At 46.1% G+C, this 13,475-nt stretch overlaps 1 protein-coding gene across 4 annotated transcripts in view; it reads left to right on the forward strand.

The window, feature by feature from the left end:
• The window catches only part of GARNL3 (GTPase activating Rap/RanGAP domain like 3), a 123,977-nt gene that overhangs the window by 14,656 nt on the left and 95,846 nt on the right, over nt 1–13,475 (forward strand). The window lies entirely within an intron of this gene.

Raw genomic sequence — 13,475 nt, forward strand, 5'->3', positions numbered from 1 at the left:
GTTTGGGCTCGTGCTCACCGTAACTTGAAATCCCTCAGGAAGAACGTTACCTGTTTGGGGAAAATAGAGGGGGGAGATTTCTGTTCTTAACAATGTCTTACTCGTGTGTTTATTTACTTAGGAATAATCATTGAGCACCTACTCAGCCAGGCCCTGTGTCAGGCATCGTGAGCAAAATAGATTCAATTCCTGTCTGCAGGGCATGTACAGCTCATGGGACAGATATCCATTAATCAAACAGTCACACAAATGCTGACAAACTGTGATAAGTGCTAAGCAATGTGGCGCCTTGACGCCATCAGCATAGACAGACTGCCTTCTATGTGCCAGCAACGTTTTGGGTCTATAAGAGAATCAGAGATTTTCTCACACTGGAATATCAAATAGTATCTAAAAGGGGGAAAAATCCATTATTATTCAGAAGAAGTAACAGAAATGACTAAAATATAATGAATATGTTAATAGATTCTAAGTCCCATAGAGTGGTAACTATGTTTCCCTGTTTACCCCTGAATCCCCAGAGTTTTGTTACGGTGTGCACTAGTATTTGTTGGATGAATGAATACATAAATGAATGAAGAAGATACTACAAGACAGGGTGCTTAGCTCTCCAGGGGAACCAAAGGCAACTAAATGCAACAAATGAGATGCTTCATCAGTTCAATATCCATCAATAAATATTCACTGATGCTTTCTTTTGGGAAGATGATGCCTAGCGAGGGGCACGGTCAGAATTACCTGGGTGGGGGGAGGGCTTAAGAAACAACTGAGGCCTGAGGCCCACCCCCAGAGAGTCTCATTCAGTGGCTCCGGAGTGGGTGAAGAGGACTCTTCAGGACGCCTGCCCTCCAGGAACTCACAGCCTTTCCAGAGAGGCAGACAGGTGACCAGATAACGCCAGTGATGCTGCTAGAAACGAAGCATGTATCAAATGCGGTAGGAATCAGCAATCTGCTGGAGGACGGGGAAGAAAAGGGGTAACACTGTAGCTTCGCCAGGCAGGATGAGCATCACCAGGCAGGAAAGCGGCAAGAAGGTCACTAAACAGGAGCCTCAGAGCAAAGGCTCAGATCCATGACAGCGTGTTCCAGCAGTGTTGATAGGCGTTAAACCAATGGTTCTCAGCCCCATTGCACAAGAGAGTCACCCCGAGAGCTTTAAAAACACGGAAACTGCAGCATCCCTCCAGGACTCTGAGGTCTAGGGTGGGGCATAAATACCAGTATTTTGTAAAATTCTCCAGGTGATTCTCATGTGCAGCGAATGTTGAGAAGGGCTGCTTTAAAAATGTGATCACACGTAAATACAAAATCCTTATGAAGCACCTTATATGCCTAGCTAAAGGGTCTGAACTTTATATCTTAGGTGATGGGGAGCCTTTGTTAGCTTTTGTGATGTTAATGATAATGCAATTTGAAATAGACAGGCTTCACAGAGTTTGGATAAATTTATTATTGCTAGTTCTGTAGTGGATTCTCCAGGGGAGCTAGGGGAAGTCTAGAGTCACTGCTAGCTTTTCAGAGCTACCACCGTACCTTCCACAAATGGCCCTTTACGTGCATTTATGAGAATATGGGGATTGAATGTCTCCTTGATCTGAAACAAAAATCTAAAATTTCAGTGCGTACTGAATTTTCTGAGCGAAATGCACCCATTTCTTGGAGGCCACTGGTAACCAGCGTCCTGGGCAGCGCTGGCGCTGTGCAAGGGAAGGAAGAGAACGCCAGGGCTCCATCTACCAAAGGTGGTGGGGGAGAAGGGCTGCTCCCGCTATGGAGCCCCACGCAGTTACAGTTCACAGTAGTCCGACCGGTACCGCCGCCTCTAGACTACCAGCCCCACAGTGCACTGCGCGGAAACCGTGGTCAAAGGGGCGGGCAGGACTGAGGGAGAGCCTATGAGACGCAGCGGAAACAGCGTGAGGAGGTGCCTTCCTGGCCCTATTGGTGAATCTGGTTGGGGGCGGGACCCAGCGCTGGTGATTGGTGGCTGCAGGGCTGGTGAAGGTGGGCGGGGGCCGGCCAAGGGCTGGACCCCAGACTCAGGGGCCTCAAAGGTCAGACTTGAAACTGTTTCTACCGGGATCCAGATTTTGGGTTCTCTGAAAACGGGCTAGAAAATGTATCTTTAAGAACTGCCATTCTGTGTGCCGCTTATTCATTCATTCATTCATTCATTCATTCATTCAACAAATATTTATTGATCACCTGTATACCAAACACCCAAACATCCTAAAATGTGTTTCCTCATTTAGTCTTCACACAAAAACCTGACGAGGTAGCTACTGTTAGCTCCATTTTACAGGCAAGGAAGGAAGCTGAGGTCCAGAAGGAGGAAGAGACTTGTGCAGGACGCACAGCTTGTAGGTGACAGCAGGAGTTTGAACCTAGGTCTGTGGAGCTGCAGCGCCCACATCCTGACCTCAGCGTGCTCAGCCGTGCGGTCAGGAGCAGTGTCCACAGGGCGTCTTGGCACTGTCCAGTGATGAATACAACCGTACTGTACTGGGCACCAGTGAAGTGGACCAAGCACAGAGCTGGGCCTTGTGCTAGGTGCTGGGGATGCAAAGAAAGCATCTCCTTCCAGTGAATTGGGGGCTTATGGAAGTGCTGTTACCTAGGGCAGTCTAAGGAGATTTCTCAGTGGACAAAATCGTGAGGGCTGGGAACTTTACCAGGCAGTTGTCAGGGAGCCCTTCCCAGATATATGTGCAAACGCCAGCAGCACTGAAACACTTCGGGGGGTAAGGGAACCATGAACAGTCTGGTTTGGCCTGTGTTTCTTGGAGAGTGGGGAGCAGTGAGTCTGGGGAGGCAGCCAAGAATTCTTCCGGGAGCGGGAGGGCTTAACCACCCTGCTAAGAAGTTCAGTCCGACTCTTTAGGTTGGGGCGTAACATGATCAGATTTGCTTTTTGGAAAGATAGCTGGTGTCAGTGGGCAGCTACACTGCAGTATGATAAGGCTGATGGCAGAGAGACCTATGAAAGTGGGCAGGTAGGAGATAGGAAGCATTCTGGTGAGTGGTGGGAGCAATGGGATTGATTGAAGACATATCGCAGAGGAAGAGTGGCATGGGCCTGATAAACGTATGGCTGATGGGGTGAGAAAGGGAGCCTCAGTTTTGACTCAAGCAACTGAGTGTTTGGTCTTGCCATTAATAAGAGGACCCTGAGATGGGACAGCAAAAGCCAAAATAGAATAACACAAAGATCATTAGATAAATACCATCAGGCCGAAGAGGGGTACAGTTACATCTTTGGGGGCAGGGAGTACTTAGGAAAGTCTTCTTGAAGAGAGTAATGTGAAATGACCTTGAAAATGAAGTAAAACTCCCTTTCTTCTTTTTTCCTTCTTGAATAGATTTTACTAGGTAGAGAGGGGGCAGGAGGATTTTCTAGATGGCCATATCTTGGGTTTTCTCTCACGTGATGAAGTAGTAGGAAGTCTGCAAAGTCAAATTGGGGGACATAGTATGAAAGATGCTGCATTAAATCCTTGGGACATTGGTTTTGAGTGGATTTTGAGGACAGACAGTGATGGTTTGGGTTCTGATTTTTAAATGTTAATTGCACGGCTATGTACAGTAAGGAGGCCAGTAAACCCATTAAGCGATGGACTACGGAGGAGCTTGTTGGTTGTAAGTGACAGAAAACTGACTCAAACTAGTTTAAGCCAAAAAGGAAAATGGACAGATCCATGTAAGCAAACTACAGAAAGGGCGATCTGGCTTCAGGGGTGACTAGATCCAAGGTCTCATAGGCTGCAGAGTCAGGCCGTGTTTCTCTTCCTCCCACAGCCTCCCCTCCTTTATTTAGTCCTGCTTCTCTCTGCCTCTTGGCCTGTCTCCTGCTGTCCTGAGTTTTCCCCGTGCGGCCCACGGAGCGATCTCAGGCAGCGTGGGCTGTATCCTTACAGCTTTGCAGCTTGAGAGGAATAATCTTCCCCATCCGTTAGAATGGCCCTGGTGAAGGACCTTGTTGCCCAGTCTGGGTCACACGTCCCTTCCGGTTCTGTGGGGGAGTGTCAGTTACCAGGGGCAGAGGGCAGAGTGCCTGGTGGCCCTGGTCAGCACAGAGCCTCGGAGACTGTTCAGGAGGGAGGAGAACAGGACTCGAGTGGATGATGGAAGCCAGTGGAGGAGTGTCAAGAAGGGCAGCGCTCTGTCACTGATCACAGAAACAACATAGGAAGTGTTTTTTAAAAATAGGGACCGTGGACCCTAGTTAATTAGAATCCCCAGGGATCTGGCATAAGGTGTCGAATGCCACAGAAAATCTGAAGATCAAAACTAAAACCTGACCATTGGATTTGATGATTGGGAAACCACGGTGCACCTTTGAGAATGTCATTTCAGTTGGGAAGGGGCTTGGGTAGAAGGCAGGTTGCAGGCCTCTGCATTCATCACTTTTCCTAATTCGTATCCTCGTTTCAGGGCTATTACTGACCCTGAATAAGGTAAAATTTCTTCACAGAGGTATTTCAGCTCAGTATATTAGGACAAAACAAAGGAAAGCTGTTAGAAAGATGGTTATTCAGGGCCATTCTGCCTTACAAGGATGTCAGGCAGGAGAGCAGAACGTCTGAAACATTCTTAAACCCTTCTGAATTATCTGCTAATTCTGTTTTACTATCAGTCCTTCCCATGATTAGTTACAATGTGCTACCAGAAAGTTGGATTTCTGAAAAAGCATAATTCACACTTAATTGCCCTCCTCAGGCTGAATTAGCGATGGTTTACTTTTTGATCTTTTGAGGAAAGCTGTCATATATTTGAAAGACTTGGTCATTAAGGCATTATACATTTATTAGACAATTCTGTATTTCGACATTTTTAAATAGCTTCCAAAAGCCTCGAAAGACCTGTTTGCTCCTGAGTGAAGGACCGCCTGCCTGGTTTTAAAACACAGTGCTGGAAAGCAAGCTTCCAGCTTGCAAGCTTACTTTAGGGGACACTCCATTCCCCTGTCCTCGTGTTTCCCTGAAGAAACTTCTGCTCCACTCCCACGGAAGAAAGAGGTTGGACGGGTGACTTGTCCCCTTCCCCTTTCCTCTCTCAGTTTTGGGATCTGGTTGCCCACAGAGCATGTGTGTTGCCTCCTCTTGTATTTCCCTGTGGAAAAACACACCTGAGTCTTCTAGAGACAGGTGTGGAGGCCCATCTGCCTCGGTTTCCCCTTTTGGAGTTTGACAGTCATGACACAGCAGTTCCCCTGCAACCAGGCAGGCGAGTGTCTGCCTCTCTACAGACCAGACCGTCCCCCAAGGGGGCTGGTCCAAGGTCTAAGCTTGGGGGGAAGTTATAGGAAGCCTGTTTTGGTGTGAGGCTTTGTTTGCCAATGAAATTTTGACAGTAAGGAAACTGATATTTTGATTTCCTTTTGTCTGACTCCTGTTCTCAACCAATCGCCAACACAGAGAAGGGAGCAGTGTGATTCTTTTTTTTTTTTTTTTTTTTTATAAGCTCCCAAAACTCCACAATAGTGAGACAGGAGAGGATTGATTTGTGGGGGTCTGGTTAGGGGGGGTTTTGTTCGTTTTCATCCTCTTGTTCTTCCCTGTCTTAGCAGAGTATCTGACACATAGAAACTGCTCACTAAATGTTCGTTGGGTGTAAGTTAAGGGTCACAGAGCAGAGATGGCCCTTAGAAGGCTTCTGTGACAAGGAAGCTCTGAGCTAAAGCGGAGAAAGTGGAAGTGGAAGGGGAAAAGGGTCAAGGGACTCAGAGACACGTGTCCTGGGCAAAATGGCACATACAACGTTATGCATTGCTGCTTACTAGTCATAACGAAAGCTCGAAAACTGTTTACCTAGGGAACTGATTACATAAAATAGGGTCCTCTGCTCATTGGAATACTATGTGGCCATAAAAACGAATACAGGAGTTTTTTTGGGACGGCTTTGGAAGGATCACCAAGATACATAAAATGGAAAAATAACAAAAATGAGGAGTAGAGTTGTGTATAGTATGTTGCCACTTGTGTAAAAAGGGCGGGGGTGATATGCATTTCTCTTTCTTGGTAAATGCACACAGCTCTGTGGGAGTTACGGAAGTGGGCTGAGCGGCAGAGAGGGGAGACTGCCCTCTCCAGCCTGTTAGACTCTCTGAGTTGTGAACCTCGTGAGTGTGTTATCTCTTCAAAGAATGAAATACAAATACACAGATACAAACCTACAACTTCTGGAAGCAACATTGTGCAGGAGCAGTAGCCGGGCCTAGGGACTGATTAGGTGCTGGATGTCCAAGAAGATATGACGATGACTCTGGAGTCGGTGCCTTGGGTGACCAGGAAGAAGATGGCAGCTGTGCTGATGCGCGTGCGGCAGTGGGAGGACATGTGATCTGGGCCAGGTTATGGCGTACGGGCTGCTCGGGTGTCCGTTCAATGCTGCCCAGCACTTGGAAGCTTGAGTTTGCAGCTGGAGAGCAAAGTCTGAGCTGCAGGTTTGGTCGGGGCAGCCGTTAGCACAGACGTAACACTTGAAGGTGCAGGAGCAGTGAGGTCCCCAGGGAGGGAGGTGGCCTGAACTGAAGGGAGAAGAATGTGGGTCTTCTCCAGGTTGTGTATGGTCTCGCTGTGCCGGGACATCCTGGCCAATTTCTGGGGACAGAAGCTGCAGGTGCCGTACTCACCACGGAGCTCTGCATTGCCTGGAGGGAAAACTGCTAAAAGCAATCATGTTTCCTCAAAGAGGTGATGCCATTACCAAGATTTGTATTCCGTTGACGAGCCGCGTTTTCTGTTCTTTCCAATTTTCTAGCCCTCAAGGACCAGCAACCCATTTTTGGTGCTCACCTCATCTGAAAATACAGTGCAGAACACTGTAAGGACACACTATAAATAGGGACCAGATAGTATTACTCTTTTAATCGTTGTTTCTAAGAGGCAAAAGGAAATGGGTTCCGCTGGCCCGCCCTGAATTCCTCTCAGCCAACACTCGTTTTCACAAAACCCATTTTGGCCTTGGAAGCAGGCTGGTTGTCTTCTTGTCATTTCCTGTAGTAATAAATGTCCTTAGTTAAAAATACTTTTGCCTCCTCTATTTCTATGTTTCGTTTATTATTTTGCTCTCTTTAAAGACTATCTCCCCGACTTCCCTCACCACGCTCCCTCAGCCTTGGCTTCGTTGTCTCATTTTCTCAGACTATCTCAGAATCAGAGCAGCTTAGTGCAGTAAACATTTCAGAAAATCTTTCAAAAGTATAGTTTGACCTTAAAAGCACAGAGTAAGCAGCTTTTTTTCTACTGCGGGGTCTGAATGTGCCTGGAGGGAAAGTGAGCACAGGTAAGCCTGGAGAGGATCCAAACTGGTCCAGAAAATTAGAATATAATACAGGGATCATTTTAACAGGAGCCTGGGCCCTCTCCTAGATTACCTCAAGGTAAAATTCAGTCAATTCTAGAAGCATTGATTTTTATATTCGGTACTAAGAATTTTTCACATATTGGTACTGGCTATGAATGGGGATCAGAATATGCCACCTCAAAATTTGCCACTTTGGGGCCGGCCCGGTGGCTCAGGCGGTTGGAGCTCCGTGCTCCTAACTCCGAGGGCTGCTGATTGGATTCCCACATGGGCCGGTGAGCTCTCAACCACAAGGTTGCTGCTTGGATTCCTCGAGTCCCACAAGGGATGGTGGGCTCCGCCCCCTGCAACTGGGATTGGGCGCGGCACCTTGAGCTGAGCTGCCACTGAGCTCCCGGATGGCTCAGTTGGTTGGGGCGCGTCCTCTCAACCACAAGGTTGCTTGTTTGGCTCCCGCAAGGGATGGTGGGCTGCGCCCCCTGCAACTAGAAAGCGGCGGCTGGACCTGGAGCTGAGCTGCACCCTCCACAACTGGGACTGAAAGGACAGCAGCTTGAGGCTGGGCGGCGCCCTCCACAGCTAGGATTGAAAGGACAACAACTTGACTTGGAAAAAAAAGGCCTGGAAGTACACACTGTTCCCCTTCCCCAATAAAGTCTTTAAAAAAAAAAAAAAATTTGCCCCTTTGGCCTAAGGATTATTTTGAGTTGAAGGCAATTGAGAAAAAGCAGACACATGAAGAACTCTCTGCCCCTTCTGCATAAAAACAGGGTATAAATTTCTTTTTATAAGGTGCCCCAACCCCTCTCCTGTACCAAGACGAGAACAGCTCCATCACCGGAGACAGAGAAGGCCCCAAGATGAGTCTTCATAAACAAACCTTACAAAATAACCCTCATCTACCATTAGTTTCTCCCACGTATTTACCTTCCCATGACTTACCACTCTTAGAAGCTGCAAATTCCTTTTCTTTCGTCCAGTCATTTTACAATTTATTACCCTTTGTTAAAATGGTACATAAGCCCCTATGTCTTACTGCTTCTTTGGGTTTGCTATTCTATGGTGCCCTTGTGCACATAAAATTAAAAGTAAAATTTGTGTGCCCTTTCTCCTGTTAATCTGTCTTTTGTCGGTTTAATTCACAGGTCTCAGTCACAGAACGTAACAGGGTAGAGGAAAAGGTTTTCCTCCCCAACAGCTATGTTCCTAAAGTGAGACAATTTTTAGATTACAGCAAATTCTAGCTCGTCCCTAACTTTCCATAAAGATACCTTTTTCCTTCTTTGTGTTTTTCTTCAAGCACACGCACACTCTGCTTCCTAATGAGAAGTGTGGATGCACAAACTCTATTCAAATAGTTATTGTGCCCAAGCTAGACACCACGCTAAGTGCTTCAGATGTATTTTTTCATTAAAACCAGCAGCCCTATGAGGAAGTTACCATGGTTATCAGTATTTGTTGAACTAATTTGTTAAGCCCCATTTTACAGTTGTAGACCTCAAGGCCCAGGAAGGAGCTGTTCCTTGCCTAAGATAAGGCAGTGAGTTAGTGGTGGGTTAGACAGGGCTACATAAATATCAGGCAACACCTATGCACATATAATTTCTCTATACCTACAGTATTACCTTAAGTTTAGAGTCAGAGTCATGTATTTTCTCTGTATGACATTTTAAAATAATTTTTTATTGAGTTATAATTTACATGCAGTAAGTTGCAAGAATCCTAAGTGTACAGTTGGATGAGTTTGACACTTGCAGCTGATCCTCTTTTTAATGTTACAGTGTCAGTCGGTTGTATTTTATTGCATTACCAATTTATTGGAAGACACCGACCACTAGACGTAGGAAATGTAAACTTTGTCAGGATCTAATGGCTAGTGAATGACGTCACAATTTGTTTATTACGATGGCTCCCATGGCATTTTCTTTGTTGGCTTATATTACTGGCATTGTTGGAACCTGTGAAATGAGTTTTTTTAGATTAACCTGAGGCAACATTTACAATATTTTTATGTCTGACTCAAAAACAAATTTCATGACTATGCTGTACAATGCAGCTCACTTCCAACAGCAGCTGAAAGTGGAATTGTGAACAAATGGGATTGTCTCTTAGGCCAGACCCTAGAGAAAGCTACAGAGTAGCCCATAGGATTGTTCACATTACCCTCCCATGTCACTCCCGGCCCCTCTAAAGAAGAAAAGCCACAGGGGATGTGATGGCTCTTCTCAGATGTTTGAAGGACTTTCCTGTAGAAGTGATCTTAACTTGTTTTATATAGCATCAGAGGCTTGGCTGGCATTCATTCACTCATTCATTCATTCATCATTCAACAAAACCCCACTAGACCTAACTCTGTGCCAGCTGTTACATTAGGTGCTAAGGGTTTTGCAGTGAACAGAACCAGCAAGGCACCTACCGTTGTGAAGCTTACACTCTAGTGGGGGAAACAAATGTCAATCCAGTCTTCTCTTTGTAATTTCTAGTCTGGGACAGGGGCCAGGGATGTTCAGGAAGAAGAAGGAGTTTGGAGAGAGCATTCCAGAGCCTAAAATGGGAAGAGTCTTAGAAAACTGAAGGGCAGGGAAGACAGGCAGTGCAGCTGGAGTGCTGCGAAGGAGAGAGTGGGCCAAACTAGAAGTGATGGTAGAGAACTTACGTAAAAATGAAAGGGTGAAGATGGAGGACCAGCTGGTGGAAATTGAGGTGTGATAGATTTCAACTCCGAGTAGAAAAGAACTGTTTCACAGGAAGCACTGGAGGCCTGAGGGCACACTGGGTTTCTTCCCACTGATAGTGTATAAGGAGAGCCTGGAGAGCTATCGTTCAGGATGAGGAGGCAGAAAGACTGACGAGGCTATTGCAGGAATCTGGGGACGAAGCAGTGAGGACCCATGAGGCTGAGGGGCTGGGCTGCATAAGTATGGGAGGTGAGCACTGATAAGTATGGGAGGTGAGCGCGGATGCTATCCGATGATTGACTGTAGAGTGTGAAAGAGGGAGAAGTCAAAGGTGATTCCATAGCTTGGAGACTGTGAAAACAATCATGCACTGACAAAGTAAGAACAAAGTTATTGGATGAATTTTGGAAAAACCATACTGAACTACTGGCGCTCCTGGGAGAATTAGGAAAGGTAACAGTGTAATTAAGCCCGGAGAGGTATATTTGAGACGTGTCAATAATGTTGATGTAGTAAGAGTGGACAAATCCTTCCGTGAATAGACCTTAGGGAGCATTTCAAGTATGGGAACAAAAAGAGAAAGGATGAGCCAGTGAAGGAGTCAGAGGATATGTTTTCCTGGGACTTTGGAGAGGAGACGGTAACATCAGCACCCACTGGGTGGAAACGGGTCGGCCGACATTTCTGAGAATCACCTTTGGAACTGATTTTCATTCAAACGACAGGTGCTTAGATCCCACTGCTGAAGATTCTGATTGAGGAGAGCTGGGGTGAGAACTGGGCATTTATATATTTAGATGAACATGTATGAAGCAAACCTGAAAACTTGCAAGGAATCATGGGGGGCTATCTTTATAACATCATGGTGGTGAATGATCTCTTACGTCAGAAAAACAAAGACCATAAAGGAAAAGGTTGAAAATGTCTACGTTAGAAGTTAAAACTTTCTGCATGACAATAGACATCAGGAACACGATTTAAAAAGAAGAAAAACCGCTCTCTGGAAGGAGACATCTGTAATTCGTTACCCAACACAGGGTTGGTATTCAGAATACACAAATTATTGCTACAAATCAATTAGAAAAAGACAAACAAGAAAGAAAAAGAAGAAGGAAGGAAGGAAGGAAGGAAGGAAGGAAGGAAGGAAGGAAGGAAGGAAGGAAGGAAGGAAGAAAGAAGGAAAGAAAGAAAGGGAAAAAGACAAACAACCTACAAAAAGGGGTTGGGCAAAGAATTTGGAATAGGAAATCACAAAAAACGGTAGCCCAGATGGCCAAGAAGCGTAGGAAAAGCCGTTCAAGCTCTTGAGTTATCAGAGAGGTGCAAATTAAAACTACAACTCAGCGAAACACCATTTCATATCTTTCAGACTGACAAAAACTAATTTCTGACAATCCCAAGTATTGGCTAGGACATGGAGCACATACAACTTACACGCTGCTGATGGGTGTGTAAATTGGCACACGATAAACCCTCACTTACCGTCATCAACAGGTTCTTGGGACTGTGGCAAGACGACGTACAACAAAACCCATGTTACCACAGGCCGATAGATATAAACAAAGGTGAAGGTTGTAGCGTCTCCACGTTATCAGGAAACGACGTTGCACGAAACGTTTTTTGAGAATTGGCTGTACTCATTTTGGAAAGCGAGTTTGGCAGTGTGTAGACAAAACACAGATGCACATGTCATGACGCAGCAATTGCACACCTAGGTGTGGCTCTAGGGATGTGACTGCACTTGTGTACAAGAAGACACGGACTAGGATGTTCGTGACAGCGTCGCTTAAACATTGGAAACTGAAATGTGCAACAGAAGGAGAAGAGAGAACCAGTGGTGGTGATGCCGTCGGATACTACACAGCAGTGTAAGGAAATGAATTCGAGCTCCAGGTACAGATGGACAAACGTCAAGACAAATTGTTCAAGCAAAGAAGCTAGTTGCAGGAAGACAGGCACGTGTAAAGTTTTAGAACCTGCTAAACAATGCTGTATATTGTTTACGAATAAGTACATAGTCAGTACAAATACAGAAACAGAAGCAGGCAGCTTAAACCAAATTGTTTAGTGGTGGTTTCAGGGGAGGGAAGAGGTACACAGGGGTTGCAAGTCTATCTGTAATGTTCATTATGTTATTCTTTAGCTTTCTGGGTCTTGAAATAGTTCATAATAAAACAAATAGAGGAAACATCCAGGTGATTCTGATATGTAGCTAGGTTTGAGAGCCAAGGTCTAGAATCAGTGCTTCTCAAATTCCAATGTGCAACCGAATCCTTGGGAGATCTTGTTAAAATGTTGATTCTGTTTCATTAGGTCTGAGGTGGGGCCCGAGAGCCTGCGTTTCGAACCAGCTCCGGTCCACGGCCCACACTGAGTAGGAAGGTTCAGAATGACTTTGGTGTTCTCTAGGATTCTCGCCACCTGGGGCACAGTTCGGAAGCACCCACGCTGGGTGGCATGCATCCCTCCAGAGTGTGGGTACAGTTGGAGGCAGAACTTGTGAGTGAATCTCAGTGGGGAAATTTTGAGAACCTGGCAGACGGACTCTGGAGGGATTTCCCCAAAGAAGTAAACGCTGCAGTGTCGGGAGGCAGGCAGCAACATACACTGTCTGCCGATTTTTTTCCTTAAACAAGTGTCTGCTTAAGACTCTGGCCATGCATGTGTAGGTTTCCTGGGAGAAATGTTTCCCGAACCAAATCCTACAATGAGCTGGAAAACCCTCCGGTCTTGACCTTACAGGAAAGGAGAAGCCAAGGTCACTGAAGAGTGTGGTGCAGACAGGGAGCCGATGTGCAGACAGTCCACTTCGCAGGAATCATTTTGTAGGCAGCGGTTCCCAAGTTTCTGCGTGGTGGGTCTTGAGCTGAGAAGAGCGTGGCGGACCTCCCAGGCTTCTGCTGTGGGCACCCACCCCCGAGGGCTGCACATGCTGCTTCTGAAGGGGATAAAAAGAGGCCGTTTGCCAATTTACCAGATTTGCTATATACAGGTGTTCTTTGCTGGCACAATATTTTTGTTCCTGTGAAGTCCTGTGTACTTATGTTTTCCTGCTGCTCTGTAAGCGCTGACAGCAGGGGCCACACCTCTCAGGTTTAGCACCTGGTACTTGCTCAGAGGTGCCCAGTAACTGCTTATTGAATGAGTGAAAGAATTTTTGACTTCACATGCCATTCCTTTTCTTAATTAAATTTTATTTTGAGAGACTCATCGAGTCATGCAGTTATAAGACAGCACAGACAGATCCATGTCCCCTCTCCCCACTTCCCCCCAATGGTAACGTCTTGCACCACTACAGTACGGTATCGCAGCCAGGAGACTGGCGTCAACACAACCCCTGCATCTTAGATTTCCCATTTTACATGCAATTTTATCGCATTTGTATGTTCGTTCATCCACTGCCACAGACGAGATACAGAATGGCTCCATCACTGCAGATCCCGTATTGTTGCCCTTTTATAACCCCACCTCCCTCCCCCTTCCCTCTATA

This window comes from Rhinolophus sinicus, linkage group LG04 (genome assembly GCF_036562045.2).
Source record: "Rhinolophus sinicus isolate RSC01 linkage group LG04, ASM3656204v1, whole genome shotgun sequence".
Classification (NCBI taxonomy): domain Eukaryota; kingdom Metazoa; phylum Chordata; class Mammalia; order Chiroptera; family Rhinolophidae; genus Rhinolophus; species Rhinolophus sinicus.